This window comes from Sinocyclocheilus rhinocerous, unplaced genomic scaffold (assembly GCF_001515625.1).
Source record: "Sinocyclocheilus rhinocerous isolate Xijiao unplaced genomic scaffold, SAMN03320098_v1.1 scaffold594, whole genome shotgun sequence".
In the NCBI taxonomy this organism is placed as follows: domain Eukaryota; kingdom Metazoa; phylum Chordata; class Actinopteri; order Cypriniformes; family Cyprinidae; genus Sinocyclocheilus; species Sinocyclocheilus rhinocerous.
Window position 1 is genome coordinate 368000 of NW_015645059.1, and position 10651 is coordinate 378650.

Genomic DNA, 10651 nt, shown 5'->3' on the forward strand with positions numbered 1-10651 from the left:
CAATCCATCATTTTTTGGGGGAATTTTTATTTATTTATTTTTTAATAAGTATCGGTTCAGGCACCGTTTAGGCACCGGAACCGTTTTAAAGGAATATCGATTTGGCACCGGTATCGAAAAAAAACAAACGATACCCAACCCTACATTTTAGTCAAAGTAAAATTTACTAAAATGTATGAATATGGCGTTAACAAAACAAGAACAAAATGTAGAGGATATTTTCATCAAAAGCCAAAAACTATAAGTAAAACAAAACGAAAATTAAGCAAATTAATACAACAAACTGAAAAAATTAACAGAGTTATCAAATTAACAATGTGCATCTCATCCATGGAAATGTGGCTTAAGTTTCTGTGATCAGTAGATCTATCAAATGGCAGATTTTGTTTATTTGACAAGTATAAATGTGCTACGAACTGTTGATCACGTATGAATAAACATTTAAGGCAAAGTGTTGTGAGTCAGTGGTGCTTTAGTAATTTCCAGTGACATTCAGCACAGAGCACAACAAACAAACTCCTAACAGGTCTTTAATGCAGTTTCTTGGGAGGAAATACTGAACATTAGTCAGTCTAAACTCAAGTTCTCATGTTTACTCTTTGATCTCACTATAGAAAAAGTGCATTTCGCCTCAGAAACAATCCCTTAATCAACATTTGAGGGTTGGAGGGAAACTCTGACACAATTAAGAAAGGAAATGATTCGTAAGAGTGGGCAGCCGTTCAGGTTCGATTAAGATCCTGCTGACAGCTGGTGAGCTGCCGAACCTAAACAGAGCGTGGAGCTGTTTAACTGTGTAAATGGCTGATTCATCCATTCACTGAAGTCTGACAGTGAAAGCGAGAAGGAAAATCCAATGTTGTGATGCCTTTTTGGTATGTCATGAGGGATTGTGCTTTGTGGCTGAGAAAATCTCTTTCTATTAGATAGATTTTTGAGTCCACAGAGACCCGCAGGTTTCAGAAATTTGATTTCTGCTTGTGGAAGTGATTTACAGCAGCAGTGTGTCAAAATCCCATTGGGACGAGGCTCAATTCCAAAAACACTGCTTCACTGATTTTCAATGGCTTGCTCAAGTGTTCCCGCCTCCGAGGGAGAGAAAAAAATCCCACCCTGACGAACATCATCAATATGAATTGAAGTATTTAATTGTCAGAAATTGACAACTCGACTGTCTCCAAAGTGATACCCTGAAGAGACAGCGAGGAAGTAATGTAAATGACTCAGTCAAATTATCGTGAAATATTGTCAGGCCACCTGAAATATTCGAAGCAAAGCATGCTGCATATTTCAGTTTTAATGTCCATTTTGCTTACAGATTAAATAAGTTGTAGATTGTACAGGGCAGTGTTTATGACTGATTCAAACCAGCTAACAGAGTCATTTGTTTGGGAAATGACTCTTGTTTTTGTTCCTAAGAGTCAGTTGTTTGTGAGCTGAATTACACTGATCACACTGTATGTTATTGATTCAATAAAAAGAACCTGTTCATAAGAGTCATTTGATTGTAGATCACATAACACTGGTTTCACTGTATGTTTTTATTCAATGACACATTCATAGGAGTCATTTAAACGTTTTTGATTCACTAAAAAGAACTAGGTCTTACAAGCCATTTGTTCATGATTTGAACAACATACAGTAGGTTGCACTATAGTTTTCATTTACTCAAAATAACCACACCATATGATTCATTTGCTCATGATTCACACTAACAGCTATTGAATCATTGTATGTTTTTGATTCAATAAGAAGAATATGTTCGTAAGATTAATTTGTTTGTAAATCACAATACACTGGTACCGCTGCATGTTTCTTATTCATTGAACAGAACTGTTCATAAGAGCCATTTGCTCATGAATCACATTGATCTTACTGTATGGTTTCGATTCACTGAAATGAACCAGCTCTCATTTGTTTGGGATTCAGACTAAGTTGCATGTTTTTCATTCACTAAAAACTACATCATATGAGTAATTTGTTCTTGAATCCCACTACACTGGTCTCACTGCATGTTTTTGATTCACTAAAAAGAACCCGTTTATAAGAGTAATTTGCTCATAAATCACACTTTTCTGGTCTTGCCATAGACTTTTAAGAACCATTTGTCCATTCCCTTGAGAATTACACTATAATGCTCTCGCTATGCATTTTTGATTCACTAAAATAACCTGTTCATAAGAATCGTTTGCTTGTGAATCACACTATACTTGTCTCGCTGCATGTTTATGATTCTCTTAAAAGAATTGGAAAGACTGTTGAAAGACCGTGGAAAGATTACTTGAAAAATCCATATTAGATTTCCAAACTCATACATCAGATGAGATAATCACAGCACATACATTTACTAAACTATCATAAGCAACTAGCTGTGTGTATGAATGAAAATGTAGTAGAAGATATGTGTGGTCCACAATCATACAGTCGGCATAAGATATGCATTTTACTTTCTGAAGCGTGTGCGTATCTGACAGACTAATATGCTGAGGATGGTAAATGCCTCTTTACGCCGCTCCTACAGAAGATGATTTGTTGAAACACAAGACACTGCCATTCACTCTGAGGGGTAATTCACTGCTGGAATCAGAAGCAGACTTGTTATTTAGAGAAAAAAATGAAAATCGGAGGATAAAACGACTGTTTGTGTTTGCATATCAGTGTGTATTTGCAGTACATGCACATCTGTTCATGTATATTCAAAAATCTCTTATAGAAGGTAAATATACAATTGCTAACAGCTAGTTTATAGTGAAACTGCAAAACTTCTTCAAGTATGGCTTAAAAAATGTTTCAATAGTTTAGGAAATCTTAAAAGGAAGCTGGGAAAGCAAACAAAAGCAGCATGTTCCTCTCACAGCATAGACTTTAATGTAGTTTAATACTGCGCTGTTGCTATAGATACAAGAATAAAGCCTTACGTGAGACGTATACTCAACCCAAGAGAATCAACACTTTCTCAGTTATTTTTCAACCAACTCTTCACAACAAGAAGCTATGTATAAATCATAATAAGCTAGATTTGCACGCCACATAAACATCATTATGCATTTTTGCATAAATCATGAATCAGATGCTTTGTGTCCTCTTGCTTCACGCAGAAGAGACAGGAGAGACACAGTAAATCTTTACTCAACGTGACAAAGCCGTACAGGTTATGATTCAGTTTTACCCACGGGCGATCTAGAGTTACCAATGCACAGAACAGACGTGGCTGGGGGAAATGGCTTGTCAGGCTTGTTCCTCATTCCGTATGGAACAGGAAGGAGGTGTGAAAAATCCAAAGCTCTTGTTTTTTGTCAGTTCATCAAAGGAACCATCGTTCTCAGCGGTCCAGATATGAAACTATCTTCTCTACATCACGTGGCCAGCTGCCATAGAAACAACCACACTGTGCAAACTGCAATCTGTTCTTAATGAAAGATCTGCCTTTTCGGCCCATCTACAATCAGTGGAGTTGTGGCTGCATCTGGTTTTGTAAATGCAATCTGGGTTATAGTTTCTCAGGTATATGTGATTGAAGTCTGCAAAGTAGTCTATGCTTTTCATTCAGCATTAATTCCTTTGAGGCCAAGAGCTGCTGCTTAGATGAACGTCAATTTGTGCTTTTGTTCAAAAGTTTTGGGTTGGTAAGATTTTTTATGTTTTTGAAAGAAGTTTCTTATGCTTACCATTATTTAATATAAAACACATTATAAAGAGTACTAATTTGAAATATCACAATTTATAATTACTTTTTTTCTATTTGAATATATCTTAAAATGTAATTTATTCCTGTGTGATGCTTAATATTTTTTGTGGAAACTACATTTTTTCATTTATCTTTTATAGATTCTTTGATGAACAAAGTTCAAAAGAACAGCATTTATTTGAAAAATAAATTTTTATAACATTATACATGTCTTTACTGTCACTTTTGCTTATTTGAATGTGTCCTTGCTCAAAAAAATGCATTATCTGCTTTTGAACGATAGTGTACACTTTTTCACCTTCTTCATTAGACAGTTTCTGTGTAAATCTGACATTAAGCCAGTCTTATGTAAAACACGCATTCATTTCAGTGTGGCAGTTTTTGCACAAATGGATCTGTGAACAATCCACACATACCAACAGTCTGCAGTCATGTCATCCCAAACCTGTATGACTTTCTTTATTCTGTGAAGCACATTTATTTTCATTATATGGACAAAAAAGTTGAAACGCTATGTAAAATTAAAATATCTTGTTTTATATTCTGCTGAACTCTCACAGATTTGGAGTGTGTAAATGATGACAGAAATTTGCATTTTATGGTGAACTATCCTTTTAAAAAACAAACTAAAGGAGTAAAAAAAAAAAAAAAGCACACACAACATCACCTCAGGCAGCCCATTGCGAAGTACTTGAGATGTGTGCATTTGAAGCTTGCGGTCCTCCTGATGTGGGGACACGTCCCAGGTGGAATGGGGTATAATCACGGTGTTGGTCAAGACGGCTAGAGCGTCCTGGATTATAGGCATCTTCAGAGCATCACAGGAGGACAGGTTCCACAACACACCTGCACAGGACAAACACATAAGCACAGCGTTTACAATAGCAAATAGGCAGAGCCACCTATTTTACACAATTTGTGAACCGTATTTTAAAAAACTATGAAAGGAATGATTCACCCCAAAATGAAAGTTTGCTGAAAATGTACTCACCCTCAGGCTATCCAAGATGTAAATGATTTTTTTTTTTTTGTTCTTCAGAATAGATTTTCAGAAATTTAGCAATACATCACTTGCTCAAACAGATACATTGCAGTGAATGGGTGCCGTCAGAACGAGTTCACAACACGACTCCTGTTCCTCAATTAACATCTCGTGAAGCAAAAAGCTGCATGTTTTGTAAGAAACAAATCCATCATTAAGACATTTTAACTTCAAACCGTTGCTTCCTTCATCCATAATGCTTTCTCCAGTGAAAAAGTCATCTTGTCTAAATCCAGAGAGAATTTACAAGTGAAAACAGAACAAAACAGTTCTAAACAAAAATGTCTGTGGATTTTGATATGAGAGGACAACAGGGAATAAACTTTTTCACCAGAGAAAGCATTATTATGGATTATGGACTGGTATTTTGGCCAGAGGAGATGGTTTAAATTTAAAATGCCATAATGATGGATTCGTTTCTTACAGAGGATCCACTGGTGAGCAAGTAAATGAATGCTAAATTTCTGCAAATCTGTTCTGATGAACAAACAAACTCATCTACATCCTGGATGGCCTGAGGTCAGTACATTTTCAGCAAGTTTTCATTTTTGGGTGAACTATTGCTTTAACATTCGAGTGGGGCATACTTCGAGACCCCTGCTTGAAAGTGACTGCAGCAATGCACAAAAAAATAATGCTTTTCTATTATTACTCTTTCATAGGGGTAAAAAATTCATAGAACATTGTCAATTCTGTGCTTGAGCTAGCCTGAGACAGGTTTTGACGTCTCACACAGACTCGGAGACCCACACAAATGTAGAGCTGAAAGCATAATTTGACAAGCTATAGAGCCTGCGGTCTCACATTACAATGACGGTCTAACAGCATTTTACCAAACTCCTTCACAGCTTCCCCAAGATTCAGAGGGAGGACTTATGCAATATGATTTACTAGATGCAATTCACATAAAACAACTCTTCTGTACTGCACAACCCTTTAGAATACATCTGAGAGATTAACAGATAAAAATGCTACAACAAACAGAATGTCTTAGCCGGCTAAAATTAAACAGCCTATTTTACAGACTATTAAAAACATGCCAAGACTTAATATCTTTGGTTCCACAACATACTGTAGCATGTCCCTGTTATCGTTATCACTGCAGCCATTAGAGATTTGTGAAAGCCATTCTTGCAGAAACATCATATTTGCCTCTGACAGTCATTTGATAAACAAATAGAAACGATGGAGAAGAAGAGGAGGGAGTCATTAGCATTTTAATTTTTGTTTAGGAATTGATAATGACAGTGGAAGAGACAATCAAAATGTTTGTTCGGTCAAGACCTTTTGTTCTCCAGCATATACATGACTTTATAATATATGCAGTTCGATGGCGGCTACAGTATGTTGAAAGATCTGAAGGATAGAAAGTGAAGCAGATACTGTATATTCGCATATATTTGTGTGGGAGGTCTGTCCTAAACTAGCAGAGATCAGCCACCCATACTCATGCTGTGATTGTGGGCATAACGGTCACGTGACTGCACAGCCGTCTCCTTTATGACTGGTAAGAAAAGCCACTAATTTTCATGTTTTTGACAAGAAACAATGCACCTAATTAGGCTTTCAAACATGCTAATTACTGCGTCTCTTCCTCTGGAGCCCAAAGACAAAATTCATACAATTCTATAGTTGACTAACTATATCAACAGGACTAAAGGCTTCATCAGTTTGTAAGCAAACATCTCGAGACCTGCAGACAGCTCTAATTTTCTTACATCGCCATGGAGATAAGTCACACGGAAAAGATCAAGTGAAATGCACTGCATTGTGGGATACAGTATTTTTACAGCATGCAATTTAATGTACATACACTAGCGTTTAAAAAGTTTGGGGTCAGTAAATTTTTTTAAACAAAGAGATTAATCCAAAAACAGCCAAACAGTTGATGGTAGCCATTAACTTCCATAGTATGGGGGGAAAAATAAATAAAATAAAAATAAAAATAAAATAAAATGCTATTGAAGTCAGTGGCTATAGTCAAATGTTTGGTTTTCAACATTTTTAAAAATATATTCATTTGTGTTCAACAGAAGACAGAAATTCATACAGGTTTGGAACAACTTGAGGATGAGTAAATGATGACAAAATTTTCATTTTTGGGTGAACTTTTCAACACTTCAGCAAGAATGTATTAAATTGTATAAAAGTGACAGTAAATACATTTATATAAGAGTTATAAAAGAGTTCTATTTCAAATACAGCGTTCAACCTTTTTTTATCCAAAAAAAAGAAGAGAAAAAAAAAATATATAAAAAATTAAATTAAAAAAATTTCAATAAAAAAATTACATACTACTTCCTTTAAAGGAACACGCCACTATTTTTGAAAATAGGCTCATTTTCCAACTCCCCTAGAGTTAAACAGTTGAGTTTTACCGTTTTCGAATCCATTCAGCCGATCTCCGGGTCTGGCGGTAGCACTTTTAGCTGTAGCTTAGCATAGATCATTGAATCTGATTAGACCGTACCATGGGTGCAGCAGGCGCAATGATATTATGGAAAATTAGCCTATTTTCAAAAATAGTGGAGTGTTCCTTTAAATAAAAGGTAGTACGCTGCTCAATCAGGATCCTTACTGTACCAAGCGATTACAAAAATTCAGCCACTTACACAATCGATCATCAGCTTATTTCAAGTTGAACAAGAAGAAACTCTTATTAAGGTTGTAGGAGGTCAATTTCAAGCAGTCAATACTAAAACATCCCGCAAATGAGAAATAACCAATTTAGCTATGCGTGCGGCTAATTAGCCAATCCTGAGTTCATCAATATCTCACCTGAGAGAGCTCACTGTCTGAGGCGGTAATTTATCCTGACAGATGGTAAATCACAGAGGATATCTCTAATTTCATCCTAAACCTCCAGAATATTCTAATGTCTAGCAGCTGCAAGGAGAGAAGTGTATTTTTGTAGGACACATTTCATGCTAATATAAAAACATAAATATAGCCAAACAAAACAATTATGTTCTAATCAGAAAACAGCGTAGTAGCTTGAATAGATGCATGCTTTTAGCGTGCTCCTGTTTTATTAGATTCACTTTACATTATTTCTGCAGATGCATAACTACATATAACTCTCTTTGTAGCTGGAAGCATTATCAAATTTGCTGAAATATTTCAGAAACAAACATTCAAGGGAAAGGTTGATGACTTGCTCGAATTCTGAAAATGTACATTATATTTATTTTTCAGATGCTTTTAGACGAAGTGACTAAATAGGCAAAAAATACTAGCAGTGTTTAAATGCAGAATTTTAAGAGATTTAACAAAGTGATCGCCCACTTTTTACCTTGGCCTTGGGTCTGGAAGTATTTTTTTTTTCAATTTAATTTCTCTACAGGAATTTAAAAAAAAAGCCAACAGCTCTGAGATGAATCACAACCTTTGATGTGAAGCAAAAAAGTATATGAGAATCAGAAAAAAAATGGATGAATGGTGGTAAAATATCAAATGATTGACTAGTCATAAAAATAATATATTTTAAGTTTATTGCAAAATATTTATTTATTTATTTATTGCAATGCTTCATGGAAGTTGGTGGTTATTGCTGGGTTTTTCAGTTTGACTGATCTTGCTCTTGAGAATTCATTAGTAGAGTAGTTCATAATTCAATAATTAAAACAAAAAGTGTTAGAATTACACTGGCTTGTGGTATCTATAGAAGCATATATCAGTATATATACAGTAATATATATATATATATATATATATAAACAATAAAAAAAGAAACCAATCTAAAAATAAAAATAATAAAAACGAAACTAAACTAAACCTCAGGTTTTAAAGGTATTAAAAATGCTAAATTACAGGGAAAAAAGTTGTAGTAAACATCCTGATCTGAGTATAAACATTAAAATAAATAATAAAATAAATAATAACAAATAAATATAAATTATAAAATAAAAAAAATAAATTAAATAAAATGTAGCTTACTGCTTGGAATTCAATGAAAAAAAAAAGTTAGTGCCAATATTTTGTGAATAATATCACAACTTCAAAAGAGGTGAGAGAGATAATGATTGAACTCAGGAGAGATTTAGACAGCCTCACAAGTACATACACAGAAGTTTTGCTTAATCTCACCTCCTGCTGTACTGAATGAGCGGCCTTGCAGGGGTCTTTATGGTTATGAATTTAGTGCCAATATTTTGTGAATAATATCACAACTTCAAAAGAGGTGAGAGAGATAATGATTGAACTCAGGAGAGATTTAGACAGCCTCACAAGTACATACACAGAAGTTTTGCTTAATCTCACCTCCTGCTGTACTGAATGAGCGGCCTTGCAGGGGTCCTGCTATTACCTGTAATGTGAAGAGCTTCCTGCTAAAAGCCACTTTGTGTCACTCAGTGCTACAAAAAAAATTAGCACATGTCAGAATGGAGGACAAACTCTAAAAACAGCGATGATGACGAATCGCAGAACACGTATGCAACCTATTAGAATGAAGCCAACCTTCAACATCAATCCAGTCGCTCCTTCCCACTGTCCATCATCTTTACAAAGGACACAAAATGAGTCAGACCAAACTTCTATTTTTTTCCCCATTTGCTCATCTTCACTTTTACTCTCCTTCTATGCCCCATTCTCTCTCTCTCTCCCTCCCTCCCTTCTTTAGGAAACTACGCACTTTTATGAGTCAGAATGAAGAGGTGGCAGTTGAATAGTTGATGATGTTGACCTTGCCAGCTTCTTGCTTTCAAACACACACACACACACACACACACACACCAGCCGTGAGACTTTAATTCCAGAGCTCAGGAGAACCGGCTGTGGCTGATTGCATGTGCTGGTGAAAAACTTAATTGTGCTTATTCTGATGAACACCTCACCTCTTCACCACAAGTCTTAGCAGGGCAACCTTAGTGTTTCTAAGGTGGGCATGTCAAACAGCAATTTTATATAAAAATTCACATTTACGTCACAGAGGTTACTAGTAATAATCCTACTGGAAGAGAAATAAGATTCACACCATGAGCTCGACATTTGCTGTACAGAAGCGGTGACCGGGTTGGTACCCTTAAAAAAACAAAAAACAAAAACAAATTATATATATATATATATATATATATACACACACATTTCCACACTGAGTGTGATGTGAAAAAGCGAGGCGAATCGCCGACGAACGGTGCTTTCACACCGAACGCGAAACGATTATTCGCCTTCTGCTAATTCACGCCTGCACGCTAGCTGGCGACGACCAACAATGCATTTTTCCTCAGATACAGTGCTGCTTGAAGGTTTGTGAACCCTTTAGAATTGTCTATATTTCTGCATAAATATAACCCAAAAAATCATCAGATTTTCATGCAAGTCCTGAAAGTTGACAAAGAGAACCAAATCAAACAAATGAGATGAAAATATATACTTTGTCATTCATTTATTCAGGAAAATGATCCAATATTACATCTCTGTGAGCGGCCAAAGTATGTGAATCTCTAGGATTAGCTGTAATTTGAAGGTGAAATGAGAGTCCATCTGTTCAGAGGTGTTTTCAATCAGTGAGATGACTATCAGGTGTCAGTGTGTGCCCTGTTTTATTTAAAGAACAGGGATCTATCAAAGTTTGGTCATGTTTGTGGAAGTGTATCATGGCACAAACAAATGAGATCTCTGAGGACCTCAGAAAAAGAGTTGGTGTTGCTCATCAGGCTAGAAAAGGTTTCAAAGCCATCTCTAAAGAGTTTGGACCAATCCACAGTCAGGCAGATTGTGTACAAACGGAGGAAATTCAAGACCACTGTTACCATCCCCAGGAGTGCTCCAACAACAAAGAACACTCTAAAAGCAAGACGTGTAAAAGTCCACTAGGTTTCAAAGGACTGCAGGCTAACTTCTAAGCAACTAAAAGCCTTTCTCACATTGGCTAATGTTAATGTTTATGAGCCCATCATCAGGAGAACACTGAACAACCA

General features: G+C 35.8%; 1 pseudogene; it reads right to left on the minus strand.

The window, feature by feature from the left end:
- The window catches only part of LOC107705231 (catenin delta-2-like), a 371673-nt pseudogene that overhangs the window by 63462 nt on the left and 297560 nt on the right, over window positions 1–10651 (minus strand).